The sequence below is a fragment of the Muntiacus reevesi genome, chromosome 2 (assembly GCF_963930625.1).
Source record: "Muntiacus reevesi chromosome 2, mMunRee1.1, whole genome shotgun sequence".
Lineage (NCBI taxonomy): Eukaryota > Metazoa > Chordata > Mammalia > Artiodactyla > Cervidae > Muntiacus > Muntiacus reevesi.
Window position 1 is genome coordinate 167,800,834 of NC_089250.1, and position 21,261 is coordinate 167,822,094.

A 21,261-nucleotide genomic window follows, 5' to 3' on the forward strand; every position below is an offset into this window, starting at 1 on the left:
TCCCACCACTGGTTTTGTACATTGGGTGTGTTGACTGATGGTCTTGGGTGCATTTCTGTTTTTCCCTCTGCAGTCTGAACCTCTCAATCCCATTTGCCTCAGCAGCTCTGGTTTAAAACTTAAAGTGTAGTTAATTTGCAGTGTTCTACATGTTTCAGATGTACAGCACGGTGGTTCAGTTATACATGTATGCGTGCGTGCTAAATCGCTTTAGTAGTATCTGACTCTTTACAACCCTTTGGACTGTAGCCCGCCAGGCTCCTCTGTCCACGGGATTCTCCAGCCCAGAATACTGGACTGGGTTGCCACGCTCTCCTCCTAGGCGATCTTCCCGACCCAGGGACCCAGCCCATGTCTCTTAAATCTCCTGCATTGGCAGGTGGTTTCTTTACCACTAGCACTACCTGGGAAGCCTATATGTATTCTTTTTCAGATTCTTTTCCATTATAGATTGTTACAAGATACTGAATGTAGTTCCCTGTGTTATAATTAGATCCTTCTTATCTATCTGTTATGTATAGAGGTGTGGATATGTAAATCCCAGTCTTCTAAGTCCCTTTGGTAATTGTATGTTTTCTATATTGTGAGTTTATTTCTCTTCGATCCTCTGAGCTTTCTTGTTCCATCTGTGAAATAAAGGAAAGGGTTTAGCCTGTACTCTCTTGTTCTGTCTGCATTTCCAGCCTGTGATCTTCTCTCCAGAAATGACCACTTCCTTAAATTGGACCATGAACACCAAAGCAAACTTTGCATAGGCTGAAAGGTCAAATATCATCATCAGCTTGTATTGGGGCATATTTTTTTAAGTGTATATGGACATGGGTGTTTAAAAGAAGTTAGTTGAGTGCGTAATGCAGTAGTCAGTCCTTTAGAAGTGGTTTGTGTTTGCATTTTAAACTAATCATAGCTGTAAAATTACCATACCAGTTGTGCAATAATTAAATCTTTTGCCTAGCTCATGGTTTTGACACTGTGGTGAGTTCAGTGGAGCAAAGGCTCATTCACACCCTACTCATGCATAATTTGGGATAGTTAAGGCAGTGCTGTGCTGCCATTCACCTCTTCCAGCAGGAAAATGAAGCTTTACCAGACGAATCTGTCAGTGGGACTAAGTCCCTGATGGTGGGCCTATACCTCCCCAGAGAATAGCATCTTTTTTAGGTACGGCAGTGTACATTAGTCCTCAACTCTTCTTTCCACCTGATTTCTACCCAGGACTTCAGAAGTGATAAACTCTAGGTCCTCCTCCAGCTTAGAAGTTCTGAGTTCTTGCCAGTATCTTGCTGGCAAGAAACTGGGATGTTAGTTTCCTTTGAAAACTTGAAAGTGATAGCAATTTCATTTTGGGGAAAGTTGCCCTTCTTCCCTCAGACTGTCTCTTAACCCCCTGCTTCCTGTCCCCACTCAAGAGTTTGATTGATACTTGCTTTTGTATTATAATTGCTAGCTAATGTCTCATCATCCCAAGAAGTTCTTCCCTGCAGCTCTATTCCACAGATTCGAAAATGTTGCATCATCTGGAGTGTTGGCTTGGGTATTCATGGCCCTCTGGGTTATCTGGCCCCACTGACTCTTGCATCTCACTGAGTTGAGCATGCATATTCTTGCTGGAAGGAACCCTGAGTAGGTCCTTAGGATTCTACATCATTGTTCACGCGGAGTCTGTCTCTACCAGCCTGTCTTCCAAGCTAGGCTGTTACAAATCAGTTTTATTTATTCTGTGTTTGAATTTGGAGTTCCCTACCCAATAATTTAATATTTTTAAAATGACACCGTTGGTCTCTGATTTGTCGTGAGCAAGGATAGTGTTAGCCAGCCTGCAATTTGCTGCTCTCCCCTTTCACCCTCCCAGCATCTACTCATTAGCTCATAATTGTTTTTATAACCTCCTCGGAGTCTGGTGTGATCTTACTTTCGGCCCTCTGTGACCCACCGCCCCCGCCCCTCCCCAAGGAAGTTAAATGGGGTTTTGCTCTTTCTGTGAATTAAACATGTCATCTCTATTTGAAATGTTCCTGAACCCACAGTGCTATATTTTGGCAAAGTAAATACTATTTTCAGAGAATTTGCAATCCATCTGTTTATATTTCCTTTTATTAGGAGATATAATGATCTGATGAGGCGTGAGTAGGATGATCTGATGATGCGTGAGCCATGAGCATTGTTCACCTGGGAAGAAGTGGCTGCCTGCAGGTTTGCAGTCTGTGTGCGTGACAGTCCCTGCCTGCAGGTTTGCACTTGCGTGGACCCTTTTTGTTCACTTGAGACTTCTTGCCTTGATAGGCAGTTACTGACTTTGCACACTGCTTCCAGGGCCCCAGGGCTGAGACAGAGTGTGTCCCTGGAAGCTCTCCCCTCAATAGACCAAACCCAAGAGTCAGCGTGGGTCTTGCCTCTCTTCACCCGTCTTTTGACTGCTTCCATCTCTTTTCCGGGGCTCTCTGTGCTGGTCCGTGGAGCTCGCGCTGGTCGCTACCATGTCAGGGAGAACGGCTTCAAGAGCCTGGTGACCCTCCTGGCCTGAATCCAAGACCCGGAGGACATGCCTGTGTGCTGGCTCAGCATGTCCGTGTCCGTGTCTGCCCAGGCCTGGCGTGCAGCAAGCAGGACAGTAGAGGCTTCTGTGGGAGAAGCAGCAGCGGCAGCAGCCGTCACGGCTCTGAGCCCCGCCACTCCGCCTCCCCCGCGCCGTGCGGCCTCAGACAGGACCCCTCACTGCCTGGCCCTACTTCTGCTTGTCTCTGAGTCTTCGCACACAGAGCTCTCTCCCTGGGATGCATGCACCCCTCGTCTCTCCCTGGGGACCCCACAGTCCGTCTCTGGAAGCTGGTGCCGCAGCCACTTGTACCAGCTTGTCCCGGCCTCCTGTGCTTCCTGCCAGAGTCCTCTGCAAGACATTTTTATTAAACCTTGGCCATCCGATGTGTTGGGGATCATTGCTCGCATATCCTGCTTGTCCTGCAGATCAAGACTTCCACTGAGCTCTGGCCTGGCACCTTACAAACACATAAACTGGAGGCTAGAGAGTTTCTCAGAAAGCACTCCTGCTGCTGGTGTCCACGGAGGTGTGAAACGCCTGGAGCTGCGGCTTTCGGGGACACCTCCAGACGCGCTGGGCATCCCTGCTTCCTCCAGGCCCAGTCCCTCTTTCTCCAGCCGGCCCCGTGCCTGCATCCCGCCCCTCACTGCCTGCTTTGTGTTGACTCCTGACCTCACCCCTTGGACTTGACAAACCCTTTGGCTGTTACAGTAGGAGTTAATGACACGATCAACACACTGACTGAACTTCATAGTGAGGAAGTACGCTTCCTGTTGCTACTCAGTAAAGCAGAGTGGAATAATCTGAATTCTTTATAATGGATATGATTATAAATGATATCCCTATTTACTCATATAAAAGGCTAAATGGAAGATAATTAGTGAATCCTGTTTTCCGTTTTTCCTAAGGTGATTTCTTAATCTTCCAAAGAGATTCCTGTGATACAGCAAAGAAAAGGAATAAGCCCATTAAAAGTTACTTAAAATTTTTACGAAGCTGTTTAAAGCTTTAGAACTGAGTAATTTTTCTGTCCCTTTATTATGTTATGACATAGGAGAAAATAAAGTATAGACATCCATTCCTCTGTACTTTGTTAACCTGGGACAGTGTTCTTAGATGTTTTACTGATCACAATATCCAGTTACTGGCACTTGTCATAAGCAGAATGGTGAGTCTAGATGTAACAAATATTTTTCCTCTTTTGCTATATCGCCACCAAAAAAAAATCAGTATTCTTAATGAATCTAAATCTTTCCAAATCCCATTCATAGTCTACCCCTGGGTATCTGCAGAGAATTAGCTCCAGAAACCCCCTCAGGTATTAAAATTCTGTAGCTGCTAAAAGTTCCTTCCTTGTGCAAAATGGTGTAGTATTTGCATATAACCTAAGCAGATCCTCCTGTATAATTTAAATCATCTCTAGATTACTTGTAATACCTAATACAATGTAAATGCTATGTAAATAGTTATGAATACAATGTAAATGAGATGTAAATAGTTGTAAATACAATGTAAATGCTATGTCAATACTTGTTAGGGTGCAGCACGTTCAAGTTTTGCTTTTTGGAGCTTTCTGCATTTTTGTGTGTGTGTGTACTAAGTCACTTCAGTCGTGCCCGACTCTTTGTGACCCCATGGACTGTAGCCCGCCAAGCTCTTCTATCCAAGGGGTTCTCCAGGCAAGAATACTGGAGTGGCAAGTTGCCATGCGCTCCTTCAGGGGATCTCCCTTTTTGTCCTGTTGTCTGATGACTAAATAATGCTGTTCTTTTAAACCTCCTTTATCCTCTTTGTCCTTAAATTCTTCACCCAGCCATCCCCTGGCCATGTTGTGGGTGTTTCATCACTTATAGATAAGTAATTCTTCACTGGCATGTGAACGTAACACATTGCAGCTAGGAAGATAATGTATAAAGCCATTTTTTAAATAATTAAGAAATGTGTTTATTTGTGGCCGTGCTGGGTCTTCGTTGCTGCCTGGGCGTCCTCTAGTTGTGGCTCCTCTTCAGTTGCAGCGCGCAGGCTTCTTGTGGCGGTGGCTTCTCCTGTTGCTGAGCACGGGCTTTAGGCTCATGGGCTTCAGAAATCTGGCTCCCGGGCTCTGGAGCGCTGGCTCAGTCGTGGTGCGCAGGCTCAGCTGTTCTGCACGTGGAACCTCCGTGGACCAGGGCCGGAACCCCTGAGCCCTGCACAGGCAGGCCCATTCTTAACCCCTGGACCGCCAGGGAAGCCCTGTATAAAGCCACTTTCAGCTAAATGTGTATGTTCTCTGCTGTATCCCTTGGGTTGGGGAGGCTTCTGGTTACCTTCTTACCATTAATAATGTCTTCATTTTTTTTGTTGTTAAGGAAAGACCTCTGATCCAAAGCCCCTCTCTGAGTGGCATGTTGAAATGTTAAATTTGGTCACTGTGTAGGAGACCCTCTCCCTAGAGGGACCTGGGAGCGTAATGGGGTCGGGGCTGTTATCCTCACAATGTCCAACAGCTTTCCTTTGGAAACCTAAATGGGAAACTGCACACGCTGCTAATGGCCCTGTGGGTGCAGTCTTCTGTTCAGCACAGCGGAGCTGCCTTCCTGAGACGGGAGGGCGGGGAGACCGCTTAGTAACTGTACCATACGCCAGAGACCAGAATGCAAGTTACCGTCTCCCAGGATGTTGGTTTGCCCTGGATTTCAGTGGGCTTCCGCGAGGATTTCTATGTTCAAGGGATAGACCTCACATGCTCCAGTAGATTTTCTGTGGAAAGTACACCATCCCCAGGCTACTTCCTGGTGCTGCCATACCCATCAGGGGGACACACAATCTTGAAATAGTGAAGAAAATGTAGTTAGAGGATTCTGCAAAAGAACATTGACCAGAGGCATCTGACCTCATGAAAGCGTGGGGAGGTGGGAGCCTGGGGCAGCTCCCAGGGCACTGAGACCACTTTAGCCCAAGTTGGGATGGAAACTAGAAAGGCTCTGCCTTTTGATTCCTGGATTGTTCATCATCCTCTGATCCACCCTCTGCATATTAACTCCTGTCTACCCTGTCTTTTCTTAACAACATAGTTGTTAAGAATCAGCTATGATTCTTAACCCGTCCCACCAAGCCCTAGACTCTAAGTGTATAGGAAATGAAGGTGGAAGTGAAAGATGCTCAGTGATGTCCGACTCTTTGCAACCCCATGGGCTGTAGTCCGGGGAATTCTCCAGGCCAGAATAATGGAGTGGGTAGCCTTAGAGCAGTCTGAAATTTGGGGAAGGTTTGGTGGAAAAGAGGGAGGTTAAGAACCCTTGTTACCCTTGACCTTTTTTTTTTTACTATGTGGCTTCCAGGATGGTTTTATACAATAGCAGAGTTTGATGAGCCAGTTATAAAAAATTGCCACTGATCAAAAAAATTATATTCACCAGATTTTTGAGCTCCTGTATGTGCCAGGCCATATTCTAGGCATGGAGATCTGTGTCAGTGGTCAAGACGTAGAGGAGGGGGTGCATACAAAGCTGCGTTACATTATAATCAGGGGCAGAGAACTGAGTTAGTGATAAACAAAAATAAAACTGGCTTATAGAACTGGCTTAGTGATAAACAACAATAAAAATCAACTGTTCTGTACCTGCTTCTGCCTAAGTTAGGACCTCCTGACTTTCCTAGAGAAGGAGGGCCCAATCTCATAATAGGAAACAGGTCTAAATTTTTAAAATATTTGACTATTTTAAAGCCCTTTCTTTATGTCCATTTTCCTTCTTTTGTCATAGCCTAGTGGGGGCTTTCCTTGTGGCTCAGCTGGTAAAGAATCTGCCTGCAGTACAGGAGACCTGGGTTCGATTCCTGGGTTGGGAAGATCCCCTGGAGAAGGGAAAGGTCACTCCAGTATTCTGGCCTAGAGAATTCCATGGACTGTATAGTCTATGGGGTCTGAAAGAGTCAAGACACCACTGAGCGACTTTCAGAAAGGAAGAAAGTGGGGGCACAGTGGTGGGTCACTTTAGGGTGCCCAGAGGTCTTTAGGACTTTTGAATTCAGATCTCTTTCTACCAAAGTCTTCCTTTCTGTTCGCCATCTCTTACCCCAGGCTACTATGTCCCTCTTTTGTTTTTTAAAAAAAGCATTCTGGTGATGTTATTCACTCATGTATCTATCCAACAAATACTTGTCAGCACCAGCTCAAGGCCAGATAATATGAAGATGCTGAGGATGCAGAAAAATAAGAGGGTGTCAGCTCAAGAGGCCCTGAGTGAGGGAGTGTAAGGGGACCCCAGTGAGAAGGACCAGGGCCCCTGCAGTCCTGGGACATGGGGAAGTTGGAGGAAATTGCTATGCGGTCCTACGAACCGGATCTTGAGAGGTCCCCACATTCAAGAAGAGGAGCCCAGTCTGTTCTCCTCAATGTCACAGCCTCTCTCTCTGCACCCCACAACTGCCTCCCAACCCTTGAAGTTAAATAATATTCTTTCTAAGAACCGTAACATCTTTCTTATTATTTTGTTTAAGTAAAATACTAAACTACATTAGCCAGAAAGCTTGATGCTAGTTTGCCATAGTTTTACGAGTTACCTGGTAGAATGGGTAGGAGAGAAGCCAAGGAGTTTAGCACATTTGCCGTTTTCTGCTAACGTGAACTCAAATGTTGTCATCATGATAAAGCCTTTTAAGGGCCGTTTAAAAAATAGAGTAATTGGTTGCGTTGCAGAGATCATGAAAGCTCATGAATATGTACATAACATGTAAATTTAAAATAAAACTGCTGATTTTATATAAATGGGGACGTGTGGCTTGGGAACAAATTTACTGTGGTTCATAAAGAGTCCCATATTGTAAGCATTTTAGATTGATGTAAAATGATGACCAAAACTGGTGATGATTAAGACACAGATATCAAAGAGGTAAGTAAAAAGTTAATATAAAATAATTTCTTGAAATCTAAGAGTGGACAAAAAATATTTCTAAAGTAATTTTCATATGTCATGATATTCTTACATATAGGAGTGCATAGTTAAATTAATGAAGTATTATAACTAGACACTTGACTTTTATCTCTGTCTATAAAAGTATATGTGTTTGTACTGGCCAAAATTTGAAATTCTCTCATTTGAAAATGAGGGACTGTATTACATGCAGGTCAGCTGACTCATAGGAAGTTCCACACAGCCGGGTAGGTGGGAGTGGGTACAGCAGGAGATGTACATGGTGGACTCCAGAAGCCTCCAGAAAGTGAAGGAATGTGGTTTGGGTGAAAGGACAACCACCCTTAGAGCACTGGCCACTGGACAGGGACTTTATCTGATACATATGTTAGATTCACAGGATGCTTGCCAAAGTTGTCAGAGTTTTCCGAAGATGGGCTTGTCATTTCCCCAGCAGCACACGGAAACACTTTCTCCAGTGGATGCTGAGAAGCTCTGTGGTATTTACAGCATCAAATAAGGCGGATCATTGCTTTGTCACATTTATCCTGGTGTTGATCAAGTCCCCGGAATTCATGCTGGGATTCAGTTCATGGTACTCATGGGGATGGGGGAGGAAAGGGAATTGCTCTGTAGACCCATACTGGGGAGACGTGAGGCTGGTCCCTGGAGATGTTAGGCTGGATTGCAGTTGAGGGGTGGGAGTGTAATTCTTTTCTTGCACTTGCTTTTGTATTTGGGCTTCCCAGGTGGTGCTAGTAGTAAAGAACCTGCTGCCAACGCAGGAGACATAAGAGACGTGGGTTCAATCCTTGGAGGAGAGCATAGCAACCCACTCCAGTGTTTTGCCTGGAAGATCCCATGGACAGAGGAGCCTGGTGGGTTACAGTCCATGGGGTCGCACAGAGTCGGACACTACTGAAGCAACTTAGCACGCATGCGCACACACACGCTTTTGTATTTCATTTCAAAGTTTTCTCTAGTTCACTCTAAACCATCTTTTACAAATGCCAAGTGAAAGCTGGCAGGTTTTCTATTAATATTTTGATGGTGGCAATTATAAGTGTAGTTGTAAAATTCATTCCAAATTTTGTTTAACTTGATAACCAATTAGCCACCATCAAGTGCCTCAGATTTTTTCACGGGTGCTTACTCTTCCAGAAACCATCAAAGGTTGACTGGGGTGGGCGTGGGGGCGCTTCTTGAACGTGAAGACGGTGAAGGAACATTAGTTTGCAGACGTCATTCCCAAGAAACATTGCTGGCTCCCCCTTTTTCTCAAGGGTTCTGTGGGGTTTGGAATCACAGCCAAGCTGTTGAGAGGTTCATCTGATGGAATCAAGTGGCACTAGAGAGCTAAAAATTTGCATCATTTAGGGCCATCTGTGTTAAGTAGATCCAAAATAATTTTGGTATTCATTGGTCATTAAAAGAGATAAATGACTTCTGGTTATCAATACAAATGTTGGACAAAACAGAGAGTCTCATCTTGAGCTTTCTTCTTCACAGCTTTATTTTTATACACTCTTGTGTTTGTCAAATTCCAGACCTTTGAAGATCCAGAGCCGAAATTATTTCATTTTCTCTGATGATCATGTCATTTTATTTTCCAATAAATGTCATTATTTTCTTGCAGTTGCTTTCGTATTTAATTCCAAAGTTTTCTCTGGTTCACTCTAAACCATCCTTTACAAATGCCAAGTGAAAGCTAGCAGGTTTTTTGTTTTGATGGCAGCAATTATAAGTGTAATTGTAAAATTCATTCCAGATTTTATTTAACTTGATAACCAGTTAGCTGCCATCAAGTGCCTCAGATTTCATTTATCATCTGTGCAGGCATGCTGTGGAATCTTCAAATAACAAGCCTTATACAAATTGAAGGTTGGTGCTTTTGTCCTTTTCACTCATTACCGCACTGTTTACTGTTTTCTCTGCTATTTTCTTTACCCTTCAGTCCATTTTGCAAGCCGGCACGGTCTTCTTCTGGAGCAAAATGCCATTTTTTTCATGATTGCAAATGAGGATGTCCCTCCCACGTCTGTTAAACATACCCCTCAACAAGCATTAAAAGCTGTTAACTTTACTACTGTTTATGTTTATAGTAAATGTCTCAACATTGCTTTTTTGATTTTGCCCTGGCTTTATGTCTTTCTATGAATTCTTGTTTTGGTTCAAATGAATCTATCATTCCTGTTATTGCACCTGAAAGTAACAACAATTATGGTGCTTACAATTTATTTAAACTGTACCTAGGAAAGAAAACACTGGAGGGACATCTCATTTCTATTAGCGTTACCTGGAAAAATGGATTTGAAGCCAGGTTTGAGGGTAGTCAGGTGAAGTGAATTTGTGTTGCCTTTTCCCGTGACTCTCATGTTTAATTGCATCCCCTTTGGAGGTCTTCAGGCCTGAAACAGACTGTCCACTGAGTGGTCAAAGACGGCACCTTCCTCCAGAGTCAAAGCTATTAAAAAGGAAAGCCCTGTGCTTGAAAGGTTTCTTCCCAAGGGTTCAAGAGCTTTGCCGAGCATCCCCTTTGGAATTTTAACTCATCTTTGCTCATCAGCACATTCTGGCTGGATGAGTGAGTCAGTGAGTGACTTTTATTAATTTATTTTATTAATTTTATTATTAATTAATTAATTTTATTAATTTAGTGTGTGATTCCTGAGCACCAGTCTCTTCTGGTCCACCATTCTTTCCCAAGTGTCCTTTCGGGTGAGGAGAAGAGCAGGGGCCAGGATGACCAGCAGAACTAGGCAAGACCCTTCCCATCCAGTTGACCTTGGTCCAAGTGGTCCAGGCATGTCCACGCAGGGCTCTGATGGAGATGTGCCAGACGTATGTCAGTCCCGTGTCCACTGAAAAACAGAATTGGTAGGGTGTATGTATATTTCTAAAATTTTTGATTTAGTTCTGGCTGTGCTGGGTCTTCGTTGCTGCGTGGGCTGTTCTCTAGTTGCAGTGAGTGGGCCTCTTCTCTGGTTGTGGTGCACGGGCATCTCATTGCAGTGGCTTCTCTTGGGGGGCATGGGCTCTGGGGCTCATGGGCTGAGTTGCCCTGCTGTATGTGGGATCTTCCCAGACCAGGGATCCAACCTGTGTCCCCTGCATTGGCAAGCCAACTGCTAACCACTGGACCACAGGGAAGTCCTGGTGGGGTATATTAATATATTCGAGAATTGCAAGGAATTGGCTTACATTGACCCTGGGGTCGCCTAGGCAAGTCTGCAGCCTGCGGGGTGGGCTGGACACTCTGCGATATGAGCTGACACTGTGGTCCTCAGGGAGACATCTCCCTTCCTCTGGGAAGCCCCAGTTCTGTTCTTCACATCTTTCAACTTTTTGGATCCAGCTCACCCAGCTTACCCAGAATGGTCTCCTTTGAATAAAGTCAGCTGATTGGAGTTAATCATCATGTCTGCCAGTTTCCTTCACGGGACACCTGGATTGATTGACAGCCCGGTGCTATATAACCTGGCCAGGTGGACAAATCGGTGGGATCCACAGCAGGTCACAGTCCCTCTCGCCCCAGTCTTGGTGTTGGGTCGCGTCTGTGTGTGTAGCTGAAGAAAGGCTGGATTCCAGTGCTGGCCCATCTCAGCTGCCCAGTCAGGGGCTCAGTGAGGGAGTCAGGGAGCAGGGGCTGGTAGATGCCAAGGGGAGGATGGGGGACCACCTGGCTTTCTCTGGAATCCGGAAAGAGAGAAATATGGCTGGAATGTGGCTGGGGGACAGATAAGTCACCCAGGAGTGGCCAGGCTATGGCTTCCTTGTGTGTTCAGGAAAGAAGTCGGGGCTTGGGTGTCTTGGGGTTCCAGGTCCCTGAAGGTGCTCAGCCGAGAAGGGACTGAGCCAGGCTGGCCCACCTGGTGGGTGTCTGCAGTGGCGGAAGCTGTATCTACAGAGTGCTCTGCAGACTCTGCTGGGCTCTAAAGGACTCGGGCGCCATCTCCCTGCCCTGCCAGGAAAAGTCCCCAATTGGCATCTTTTGGGGAGCCGTGTGGGGCTGTGGGTGCCTTGACCTGGTGGAGGAGGCCCTGAGGAAAGCGGGTACAGAAGGCAGAGCAGGCAGGAGGGAGAACCTTCCAGCCCACTTGTTGCGAGGTGGCCTGGGCACAGCAGGAGGTAGAAGTGGACAAGGCAGGTGACTCAGAGGGTAAAGAATCTACCTGCAATGTGGGAGACCTGAGTTTGATCCCTGGGTTGGGAAGATTTCCTGGAGAAGGAAAAATGGCAGCCCACTCCAGTAGTCTTGCCTAGACAATCCCATGGATGGAGGAGTCTGGTAGGTTCATGAGGTTGCAAAGAGTTGGACACAACTGAGCAACTTCACTAGTCCCAGTTCGTGGCGGCTCCTGAGCTGGCATGGAGGGCAGCGGAGGGCTGGTGAGCAGACCCAGTGGGCGGAAGGGCCCTGTGTGCAGTGGGGCCGTCTTTCCTGGTCTGCACTTCTGTCGTCCTCAGGGCATCCTTGTGCGCCTGCTCTGTGTGCCATCACAGCCCCCGGGCCAGCTCTTCAGGTCCTGGCATCCAGATGACGTCTGCTCCTCGGTGGGGATGGCGTTGCTCTCCAGAACATCAGCCTGCTCTGGATTTCGTTCTCTGTCTTGTCCAGCAACCAGCAGGAACTAGACAGAACCCCGCCACCCCACCCCACCCTGCCGTGATCACCTTTTCCACTTTCTTCCACCAGTGTGCCGTGACCTCTTCCGCGTGCCAGATGCTGGACACCTTGTGGTGAATTCAGTCATGAACAGAAGCACAGTCTCTGGCCTCAGGATGCCGACTCTGATGTTTCATAACCCTTGGACTCTAATCGCCAGGACTGATTCTCCAGGGACCTCCGAGGTGCCGTTGTCAGAGGCCAGGGTGCCAGGGGTCTGTGTGTGGTCCTGATGGGAGCTTGTATGCTCTGTGGCTGGGGTGGGGATGGTTGGAGAAGGTTCTTTGAAAGAACACATTTGTTGGCAGATTTTGAGCTTTCACCACTTTCTTTCAAAAGAGGTTTTGTCTTTGCTCTAGGCTGAACAACTTATAACAATGAGAATGCCATTAAGTAGAGGAAAAAACATCTTTTTATGAATAAACAAGTACATTTGCACAAAGAAGGGAGAAGAGGTAACAGTATGTTTGGGCTGAATTGTGTAGCCAGCAAATTCATATTGGAAGCTCTGTTCTGAGTCCTTCTGAGTATGACTGTATTTGGAGACAAAACTTTTAGGGAGGCAATTAAGGGGAAGTGAGGTAGTTAGGGTGGCCCTGTTCCCAGATGTCCTTGTGAGAGGAGGGAATGGAGACATGGACAGGGGCTTCCCTGGTGGTCCAGTGGTTGAGACTTCGCCTTCCAATGTTGGGGTGTGCGGGTTGGGGAGTGAAGATCCCACATTCCTCTGGGCCAGAAAAAGAAACGTAAAACAGAAGCAGTACTGTAACAAATTCAGTTCAGTCCAGTCACTCAGTCGTTTCTGACTCTTTGTAGACTTTACAAGCGGTCCACATTAAAAAAAAAAAAAAAAAGTCATGGACACATAGGAAAACCAGGAGAGGGAGGAAGTTGTCTACAAGCCAAGGGGGTGCCCACCTGCTGACACCTCGGTCTGGGGCTTCTGGAAGTCACCTGGTCCATGGGTGCTATAACACCCCTTGTTGACTCACCCCTGTAACCACAGGTCCCCATGAGTTTCCTGAGCTTGGTTTTGACCTCCTAGCCGCCTCCACACACCGATTCACCTGCCGCCCAGGGAAAGGGATCTTGCCGAGGTGCGCAGAGTGTGATCCAGGCCCTTGACCCTCTTCTCCTGGAAACAACCCTGCTGAGGGTTCCTTTGTCCTCCGGGCTCCACCCGCTTTGGTCTCTCTGTGACTTCCTCCCGTGCCTGTTCCTCTGGGCCCACGGAGCCCCGTCCTGGGGCCCCGTCCCTTCTGAGCCCCTGTGTTCCTGGAGCAGGCCCACGAGTTCCTCTCCGTCCTCGTCTTCCATGCAGACAGAAGGACAGATGGACCCGCGGCTTCCTCAGCCATCCCCCTCGTTGCTGGCTAGTCGCAGCCCCCGCCTCCTTTTCTGCTTTCACGTCCTCTGTGCACCCACTGTATTTCCTGCTGTTTCTCTGCCTTTGCCCCATGCCAGCATGCTTCCGGTTCTGGGGAACCTTTTCCGGTCCCATGCCCGCATGCTTCCGGTTCTGGGAAACCTCTTCCGGTTCTGGGGAGCCTCAGGATAACTGAGGAGTCAGGCGCCCCGCATCGAAGATTCTAGGAGAGTATACCCCGGCCAGGGGAACCCGCCGCCTGCGTCTCGGCTCCGGGCCAGCCCTGCCTTTCCAGGCCACGGGGATGGTTGGCTGAGAGGCCAGGGCGGCCGTGGGGGTAAGGGGCGGGCGAGTGGGCGAGCAGGGGACTGGACACTCGGGTCTCCAGGAGAGACGTCGCCCCGAGCTGGTGTCTGGTATAGCCATAATTAGTATTCCCGACCAACTTTTCCTTTGGAGAAGAAGAGACTGACCTGCAGAAATATTTTTAATTACCTCACCCCGAGCTTTTCTTTATTTGGGCAGCATTGATAAAAATCCCCCCTTCTCTGCCTCTGAGTACATTTTTACAGAGTTCTTAATTTGGACGCACGTGGTTTAAATCCTCTGATCTGCGTCGTCACTGTTTGCGGAGACGCAGCTATGGAAGAGTCTATAGAAGGGGTCTCCGGGGTGACATTTCAGGACAATGGTCGGTGTTGGGATGTCTGCGTGCCTCTCCTTTCTGGTTTCCATGGACTTCTGCTTTGGCGGATTGTCTCACATTTTGCTTTAATTAAAGCGCTGATGGTGGCTTTCCCGGTGAACCAGGCAGTGACATTGGAATCATCATTGCGGTGACTAATTTCATGCCTCATTTTAGAGGAAGTTTGAGGCACCCTGCTGTTTCCAGGGTGCTGGTCTATCTCGGCTGGAAACCATTGTGAGGGTCAGTCCCCTGTGTCACAGCTCGAGGGCCAGACAGTGCCTCTGAATCACTGAGTAAAGAGCGGTCCTGTGTGCCATTTATAATTGGTGGGGGTGGCGTGGGGCACAGCATGTTCTGCTTTATTTTTAATTAGTTTTCTGGTGGTGAAATGTACCTACATAAAATTTACCATCTTTGGCATTTAAAGGCGATCATTTAGCACATTCATGATACTGGGAAACCGTCACCACTACCTGGTTCCTGTGCATTTTCACCATCTAGAAGGAAACCCATTAGGGTCACTCCCTGTTACCCCCTTTCTTGGCCCTTGGCCATCTCTCATCTGTTTTCTGTCTCTAAGATTGTGCCTATTTTGGATATGTTGTGTAGGTGACACAGTGAAGTAGGTGGCCTCTTAGGTCTGGCTTCATTTTTTAAAAATTTTATTGGATTTTGGTTAGTATTGGGTTATGATTTTTACTGGAGTAATGTTGTATTGTCCAATTCTTTGTGACCCCATGAATTGCAGTTTGCCAGGCCTCCCTGTCCATCACCAGCTCCCGGAGTTTACTCAAACTCATGCCCATTGAGTCAGTGATGCCATCCAGCCATCTCATCCTCTGTCATCCCCTTCTCCTCCTGCCCCCAATCCCTCCCAGCATCAGGGTCTTTTCCAATGAGTCAACTCTTCGCATGAAGTGGCCAAAGTACTGGAGTTTCAGCTTCAGTATCAGTCCTTCCAGTGAATACCCAGGACTGATCTCCTTTAGGATGGACTGGTTGAATCTCCTTGCAGTCCAAGGGACTCTCAAGAGTCTTCTCCAACACCACAGTTCAAAAGCATCAATTTTTCTATGCTCAGCTTTCTTCACAGTCCAACTTTCACATCCATACATGACCACTGGAAAAACCATAGCTTTGACTAGACAGACCTTTGTTGGCAAAGGAATGTTTCTGCTTTTAAATATACTGTGTAGGTTGGTCATAACTTTCCTTCTGAGGAGTAAGTGTCTTTTAATTTCATGGCTGCAGTCACCATCTGCAGTGATTTTGGAGCCCCAAAAATAAAGTCTGTCACTGTTTCCACTGTTTCCCCATCTATTTGCCATGAAGTGATGGGACCAGATGCCATGATCTTAGTTTTCTGAATGTTGAGCTTTAAGCCAGCTTTTTCACTCTCCTCTTTCACTTTCATCAAGAGATGCATGGGGTGGCGAAGAGTCGGACATGACTGAGCGACTGAACTGCATGTTGTGTGAGTCTCTGCTGTAGAGCAGAGTGAATCAGCTGTGCATGTACATCTATCCCCCCTTTTTGGATTTCCTTCCAGTGGAGGTCATGCAGAGCACTGGGTAGGGTTCACTGTGCTCTGCCATTGGTTCTCTTTAGTTAACTATGTTATTGTTACGGTTGTTCAGTCACCCAGTCATGCCCGACTCTTCACCACCCCATGGACTGCAGCACGCCAGGCCTCCCTGTCCCTCACCATCTCCTCGAGTTTTGCCCAAGTTCATGACATTGCATTCATCATGCCATCCAACCATCTCATCCTCTGTTGCCCTCTCCTCCTTCTGCCTTCAATCTTTCCCAGCATCAGGGTCTTTTCCATTGAGTTGACAATTCGCATCAGGTGGCCAAACTGCTGAAGCTTTAGCTTCAGCATCAGTCCTTCCAATGAGTATTCAGGGTTGGTTTCCTTTAAGATTGACTGGTTTAATCTCCTTGCAGTCCAAGGGACTCTCAAATGTCTTCTCCAGCACCACAGTTTGAAAGCATCAGTTCATCAGCGCTCTGCCTTCTTTATGGTCCAACTCTCACAACTGTATGTGACTACTGGAAAGACCATAGCCTTTACTGTATGGGCCTATTTTATCCATAGTAGTAATATCAATAGCGTATACATGTCCGTCACAATCTCCCAGTTCATCCCAGCCCTCTTCCCCTGACCTTGGGGTCCATATGTTTGTTTTTTACATCTGTTTGTCTCTTGGCTTCTTAGTATATTTTCAAGTTCCATCCATGTTGTAACCTGTGTCAGTACTTCCTTCAGTTTTATGGCAGAATCATATTCCATTTTATGAATAGACTGCTTTTTGTGTATCCACTCACCACTTGATGGACATTAGTTCTCACTTTCTGACTATTGTGAATCCTCCTACTATGAACGTTCTGCTACAGGGTTTTCTTGGAACACCTGTTTTTGTTCTTCAGAAAGCGAGTTGAGAGTGGAGTGCTGGGTTATATGGTAATTCTGTTTAATTCCTTGAGGAATGGACATTTCTTTTTCTTGTATGAGCTCCTGAATTACACATGCAAGTTGATGTGGAAAGGTGCCCCCTCCTTCTTTATGTAAAACCTTTCTCTCTAGGGCAAATGCAGGGCTAGCTTTGAGGTTTTTGGACATCTAGGATCTTCCCTGAGATTCAAGGCCCAAGGGGTTCAAATTCATGCAGCATTTTTCCCTGAGCAGGAGACGGGGTGTCCAGAACAAAGAGAAGGAAGACACCTGAGGTCAGAGGCATGGGACAGCAAATCAATCTGGAGAAGTTAGAAATCACAACAGATATATTTTTCCAGGAGGGCTTCCTGTCAAAACCCAGCATTCCTAATCAAAGATGGCAACATCAGTATTATTTACAACCTCCTAAATCGTGGAACCTGTGACATGGGAGGGCTCCTGGGCCAAGAAGATTTGAACCCTGTCTTCCAGGAAATGATTGAGCACTGGCCACGCATCAGACCTCTTCCCTGCAGGTTCCTATTTTAATTCTCATAAGATTCGTCCTCTGGGAGAAACCGAGAGACATTGATACTGCCCTACCCCGGGGTTCAGGGGTCAACTTTGGGATAAAAGGAGCAGATTGCGGGATGCAGCTGTGTGTCGCTCGGCTCTGGATTGCCCTATTTAAAAGTAAATCCTTTCAACTTAAATAAAGCTAGAGTTTCTCCTCCTTGGTCACCCTAGGCATATTTCAGGTACTCTAGACACGTGTACCGAGTGACTCTTACATTGACCAGAGCAGCTTAGGTTGTGTCCATCATTGCAGGAGGTTCTCTTGGACAGGGCTGGTGAGACCGTAAACACTGACGTGACCACAGCGGTGATTCTGGTGTGCTGGAGAGGTGGGTGGGGAAGGATGTGTCAGTTTTTGAGCCTGGAAAGGTGGAATCCTGGCTCTGTCATCCCTGGTCAAGGCCTGTCTCTCCCTCCGCTGGCGGGAGGTGGGGGCTTGGACCTGCTGCTCTTTGTGTCACTCAAAGCAGGCGGTCTCAGACCCTTGCCCGTGCACAGTTTATTTCTCCAGGTGTGATCAGTAGGAGCATTGACGGTAAATGCTGACAGATGTCTTCAGTAATGGATGCTGCTGTGTCATCCGAGCGGCATTTTGGTTTACTGGAAAATCATCTTAATTTCATTTTGCAAAACTGTTGGTTGGAGATAGATGGAAAATAAAAGTCCACTTTCATCTTTCACTACAGGGAGCAGGAGAATCTTTTCCTTTGGTTCTGGGATGGGAAGTGCATTTGTTTCCCAGCATTGCCTTAAGAAATGAGCACAGTCTGGATGGCTTAAAGGTTCAGAAATGTGTTCTTTTGTGCTTCTGGAGGCATCTGCAGGGCCACCTTCTCTCTGAAGACTTTGAGGGTCTTCTCTCTTCTCCTCCAGCTTGTGGTGGTGTAGTCGCTAAGTCATGTCTGACTCTCTGTGGCCCCATAGACTGTAGCCCACCAGGCCCCTCTGTCTGTGGGATTCTCCAGGCAAGAATACTAGAGTGGTTGCTATATCCTTCTTCAGGGGATCTTCCTGACCCAGGGATCAAAGCTCTGTCTCCTGCATTGGCAAGAGGGTTCTTTACTGCTGAGCCACCTGGGAAGCCCAATGAATAAACAAACAACCCTGATCTAACGTGCTCTCATCTTAATTTGGTTTCATCTGCCGAGTCCCTGTTTCCAAGTAAGTTTGTTTCTGTGGTCACAGAGGTTAGCAGTGGGACATGCATGTTTTGTTGAGGAGGGGCCATAGTTCCACCCACCACAGGCTGGTTTGTGCCCTGGGTACAGGGCAGCCAGTATGTGCAGGGCGTGGGCTTAGGGTGGGAGTGGAAGAGAGGGCCTGGCTCTGAGTGTCGGACCCTTGTTTGTTTCAGGGTTTCCTCTCTTTCTACAAGAGGACTTTTTCATCTCTTTGGCTGCGTCTGATGCTGAGTGTCTGCACAGCCTTGACCATCACCTCTCGTGGTTTTTCTGGGGGTCGTTGGGGTCGACTGGGGCTCGGGAGCAGTGGGGGTGCTGGGAGGGCGGAGGGAGTCAGGCTCCCTCCTGCATCTTGCCTTCTCTGCTGGGCCCTTTGGCCCACCCGCCCATGTTCCTCCAAGTCTCAGTCGTGAGAGTCTCCAGTGCGTGAGTGGAACACAGGGTGACGTGTCGTGTCCTTCAGTCGCCGTTTTCCACACTGCCTCACTGGGGTGCCAACCCTTAAGATGCTCTGAACGGACCATTTTCCTCTCTGAATTTCAAGTGGGTTTCAGAGAATTGCCGTCATTTGAAAGGCATGCTTTGCTTCCTGGAAACTGTCTAGACAGGTAACCAATTTTCACCAATTTGGAGGCAGTAGAGGCCTGTTTAAAGGATCGCCCCCTTCTTGCTGGGCCTCCTCGCTATATGGCTGTGCTGGTAAAAAGTGAAAAAAAAAGTTCGTAATTTAATTCAGATTTGTTCTTGCTGAGATTCCGGTAAGACTCCTCTGTTTTGCATGAGTCAGTTCCTAGTAAGTGGGTTTTAGAAGGCTGAGGAGAGCACAGTGGCTCCAGAGAAGCAGGCTTTGTTCTGGAGGGTCTGATAGGCCCGCTTCTCCTTCTCTTGCCTTGTACTTCGTGCCGCGTGGTCCTGCCACTGGGTCCCAGCTCTGGGGCCCCCGTGCTCTGCTGAGCATCTCAGCCTGGCCTGCCTTCCTGAGTCAGGGTGGCTCCCCTGGCCCTTTGTTGTCTTCTAGTCCCTTCCATCCTTGACCAAACTCTTCTGGGGTCCCGAGTGCTCAGGATGAAACAGGTGCAGGAGCTCTTTCCAGGAGTGAGTCTTAACCCCTGACAGGAGGGAGACAGGACGGAGCAGTGCTGCACGTGAGCCCGGCTTCCCCACGGTCTCCATCCACAGGCACATCCTCGAGTAGCACAGAGGGGTCTAGCTCCTCCCTCCAGAGACCGAACGGGTCAGTCCGGGTCTGGGCAGACTGACTGAAGGACTGAGGGCTTCTGCCCGCTGGGGACCATTTGTGATGCAGTCACACAGGAGGGAGGCGCCTGTTTAACCCAGTGGTTCTTAACCAGGGGCTGTTTGGGAAAGTCAGGGACATTGTTTGATTGTGACAGTGAGTCTCTTCGTGTATGAGTGGACGTGTGCTGTGTAGGGGTTACCTGACATTTGATGGGCAGGAGCCAAGGGTCGTAAAAGTGGTCCTGCCCAGTGAAAATGACCTCCCGGAAGCGTGGTGAGACCTTTCCTCACTGTGGGTATTCTCCAGGGGAGGCATAACAAGTTCTTTATCTGCTTCCTTTTAATTCTAATAAAGGCAAGGTAACATGCAATTTACCATCCAAGCAGTTTTTAAGTGTACAGTTAAATGGTGCAACTACATTCACTAGATCTCTAGGTTTTCACCTCGCAGTACCTAAAACTCTGTCCCCATTAGAAACCACCCCCTACTCCCCAGCCCCCGCCCCTGGCCACCACAGTCCTGCTTTTAGTTCCCGTGAGTTTGCTTTAGATATAAGTGGAATCATACAGCCCTTGACTTTTTGTACTGGCTTATTTCACTTAGCATAATGTCCCTCAAGTTCATCTATGTAGTAACGTGCATCAGAATCGCCTTTGTTTTTGAGGCTGACTTACGTTTCATGGTGTGTGTCGGCACATTTTCTTTATTCACTCACCTGTTGATGGATGTTTGCGTTGCTTCCACCTCTTGGCAGTTGTCCATAAGGCTGCAGTGAGTAGAGATGTGTCTTTGTATCTTCCATACTCTGCTTCCATTTCTTTTGAATAAATACCCAGGATGAGATTGTTGGATCATATCGTAGTTCTCAAGAGTCTTCTCCAACACCACAATTTGAAAGCATCAGTTCTTAGGTGCTCAGTCTTCTTTATGGTCCAGCTCTCACATCTGTACACGATTACTGGAAAAACCATAGCTTTGACTATATGGACCTTTGTTGGCAAAGTGATGTCTCTAAAGATGTGTAAGGAGATCAAACCAGTCAACTCTAAAGGAAATCAACCCCAAACATTCACTGGGAAGGGCTAATGCTGAAGCTGAAACTCCCAATACTTTGGCCACCTGATACCAAGAGCTGACTCATTGGAAAAAACCGTGATGCTGGGGAATATGGAGGGCAGGAGGAGAAGGGGGCAACAGAGCATTAGATGATTGGATGGCATCATCAACTCAATAGACATTAGTTTGAGCAAACTCTGGGAGATAATGAAGGACAGGGAAGCCTGGTATGCTGCAGTCCATGGGGTCTCAAAGAATTGAACATGACTTAGCATCTGAACAAAAACAATGTGGTAGCTCTAGTTCTAATTTTTCCATACTGTTTTCCTTAATGGCTGTACCATTACCATTCCTATCAACTGTGCACAAGGGTTTCAGTGTGTTTGCCGATACCTGCTATTTTCAGTTTTTTGATAGTAGCTATTTTGATGGATGTGAGGTAACATCTCATTGAGGCTAATTTGCACTAATGGTTACTGGTGTTGACCATCATTTCATGACTATTGGCCATAGCAAATAGATTTTTAGGAGTAGGAGCTTGTTCACTGCAGAATGCTTTCCTTGATGACTTTTTGGTTTGGACTGTGTGATGGTTAAACCTGAAACTGCTCCGTGAATCA

The 21,261-nt window shown here is 47.2% G+C and overlaps 1 protein-coding gene across 2 annotated transcripts in view; it reads left to right on the forward strand.

Annotated features, from left to right (window-relative positions):
• The window catches only part of DOCK1 (dedicator of cytokinesis 1), a 545,628-nt gene that overhangs the window by 148,296 nt on the left and 376,071 nt on the right, over window positions 1-21,261 (forward strand). The gene's annotated exons all lie outside the window — the stretch shown is intronic.